The sequence below is a fragment of the Eschrichtius robustus genome, chromosome 12 (genome assembly GCF_028021215.1).
Source record: "Eschrichtius robustus isolate mEscRob2 chromosome 12, mEscRob2.pri, whole genome shotgun sequence".
In the NCBI taxonomy this organism is placed as follows: Eukaryota; Metazoa; Chordata; class Mammalia; order Artiodactyla; family Eschrichtiidae; genus Eschrichtius; species Eschrichtius robustus.
The window spans coordinates 52,843,585-52,846,552 of NC_090835.1; the positions used below are offsets into that span (position 1 = coordinate 52,843,585).

Below are 2,968 nucleotides of genomic sequence, written 5' to 3' on the forward strand. Positions count from 1 at the left end.
TTATTTGAGGGTTTTCCCTTGCTGCTTTCAATAATTTTTCTTTGTCTTTAATTTTTGCCACTTTGATTACCATGTGTCTCGGCATGTTTCTCCTTGGGTTTATTCTGTATGGGACTCTCTGCGCTTCCTGGACTTGGGTGGCTATTTCCTTTCCCACGTTAGGGAAGTTTTCGACTATAATCTCTTCATATATTTTCTCAGGTCCTTTCTCTCTCTCTTCTCCTTCTGGGACCCCTATAATGCGAATGTTGTTGCGTTTAATGTTGTCCCAGAGGTCTCTTAGGCTGTCTTCATTTCTTTTCATTCTTTTTTCTTTAGTCTGTTCCGCAGCAGTGAATTCCACCATTCTGTCTTCCAGGTCACTTATCCGTTCTTCTGCCTCAGTTATTCTGCTATTGATTCCTTCTAGTGTAGTTTTCATTTCAGTTATTGTATTGGTCATCTCTGTTTGTTTGTTCTTTAATTCTTCTAGGTCTTTGTTAATCATTTCTTGCATCTTCTCAATCTTTGCCTCCATTCTTATTCCGAGGTCCTGGATCATCTTCACTATCATTATTCTGAATTCTTTTTCTGGAAGGTTGCCTATCTCCACTTCATTTAGTTGTTTTTCTGGGGTTTTTTCTTGTTCCTTCATCTGGTACATAGCCCTCTGCCTTTTCATCTTGTCTATCTTTCTGTAACTGTGGTTTTTGGTCCACAGGCTGCAGGATTGTAGTTTTTCTTGCTTCTGCTGTCTGCCCTCTGGTGGTTGAGGCTATCTCAATTTTTTTTTTAATTAAAAAAATTTTTTTAAATTTTTGGCTGCACGGCACAGCTTGTAGGATCTTAGTTCCCCGACCAGGGATTGAACCTGGGCCACGGCAGTGAAAGTGCCAAGTCCTAACCACTGGACCACCAGGGAACTCCACTGAGGCATAGTTGATTTACGATATTAAATAAGTTTCAGGTGTACAACATAGAGATTCACAATTTTTACAGGTTATGCTCCATTTATAGTTATTATAAAATATTGGCTATGTTCCCTGTGCTGTACGATGTATCCTTGAAGCTTATTTATTTTAAACACAGTAGTTTGTACCTCTTAATCCCCATACCCGTATCTTGCCCCTCCCGCCTTCCCTCTCTCCACTGGTAACCACTAGTTCGTTCTCCATATCTGCGAGTCTGTTTGGGCCTCCTTTTCTTTATCTGTGAAATAAGGAGGTTAAACTAGACAAGGTAGGGGAAACCATGAAAATCATTGAAATGGAGCAAAATGATTACTGGGTGTCTTCAGTGGAAAAATAGGCAGACATTATCTGAACACACCCTGCTGAGTCATCTAATTCTATGGGGTATCTGCGCCTTTCCTTGTCTTTGAGCTCTTTTGTGAATTCATAAATTGTAGATAACTGATGGCAATGCAAATGATTCTTGTCCATAGGCATGCAAGTAAAGTTTGATAGGTGGAAATGCAATTGAATTCTTTCTCCCCCTGCGTTCTTACAATTGTGTATCAATTTGTAAGTTCATTATTACCGATTGCTTATATATGTGGTTCTTTGTATTATCCTTTGACCCAATTATAATATCTTATTAGTCCTCTAATTTGTTAACGAGTTAAATAAAATCTTTGACCTATTATTATTTTATATTTTTATGAGTGTCACGATTTTACCGTGTTTAAAAAACTATCCTTTAACAACAATTGCTCAAAAATCCAGTGATCACAAAACTATTTGGTGGAAAACCATAGTTTTTTTAGGAGGATACTGTGGTGAAAGTGATGAATTGCTTCCAAAATTGCTTAATTTAGCCTGTGGTTATAATTATACACCAGAAAGATATAGATTAAAAAGATCAAATGCTTGCTATACACCTGAAACTAACACAACATTGTAAATCAACTATACTTCAATTTTTTAAAAAAGATCAAATGCTAGAGAGTAGTGGATTTACCAAATACCCCAGGTGTATGCCTGAGTCATGTAGAAGCTAATTGGTTCACGGTGTTTTCTGAACAGAAATTTTATTGGCCAGGCTTGTACCTGAGATCATTCAGGGTAGAGACTCTTCCAGCCTTTGCCTCGGCTATACTTTGGGAAATATGCCTTTGTCATGTGCCATCTGTGTCCACTTGGGGCTTTCTGTTGACAGAAGCAGCTACAGCTTACTACACTGGGGTGGTTTCAAGCAAGACCATTGTGCAAGAAATGATAGTGGAGTAAGATTTGGGGTGGGCAGCCTTGAGAGGAAATGTACATATGGGAGAAGGAATTCTGGAAGGGATCTTCACAAATCAGTCAACACTTGTACAGACCTATCTGTAAACCAGGTATGAGCTTTTTCTTTATCCAAACCTGGTCCTAGGAAACTCTCCACGAGGTCATGGTGTGGCTTGATGGAGGGGCGGCAATGCGACAGGAGTGGGTGTCACAGGAGAAGTAGGTGTTGAATAAGTCCTAGCCATATGCTTACACACCTTGCGTATGCCTTTTAGACCTGCTCCCGTCTGCTCTCGTGTGTACGTGTACCACCACCATCTGATGATGCGACGCCGCTGCACACGCCTGGCCTCCTGGCTTGGCGGATCAGAGAGCAGCCAGTCTATAGCGTTACCAGGTTTCTCACAGCCAGGCAGCTGGTCCAATCAGGGCTTAGTAACAAACCAGAAACTTTTTCTCAAAAGCAGAATAGTTAATAGCAGAAGAGGGCATGGCTTTGCTCCAAAATTGTACCTATTTAGACTATGATTTTCCCACTGGGGCTTTGTCTGGTACTTTTATTTACCAAAAACATTCAAGTGCTATGCTGTGTCAAAAGGCCCAAGTGGCAGGGTGGCTTGTACCGCAGCCTGGATTCACTGCAGAGTTTTATTGCTCTGGGACCCCACTTAAAACTGGCTTCTTTAAGGCAAGTGGGCTGGAGCAGCACATTCAAAGGTGGTATAATTTTGCCTTCAAAATCCAAAGAAGCTAAAACTATAAAA

At 40.5% G+C, this 2,968-nt stretch overlaps 1 non-coding gene across 1 annotated transcript; it reads right to left on the reverse strand.

The window, feature by feature from the left end:
• Positions 1-829: 829 nt before the first annotated feature.
• TRNAE-UUC (transfer RNA glutamic acid (anticodon UUC)) lies at positions 830-901 on the reverse strand. Its single transcript has one exon. It is a non-coding gene; the product is annotated as a tRNA-Glu (tRNA).
• Positions 902-2,968: the final 2,067 nt, after the last annotated feature.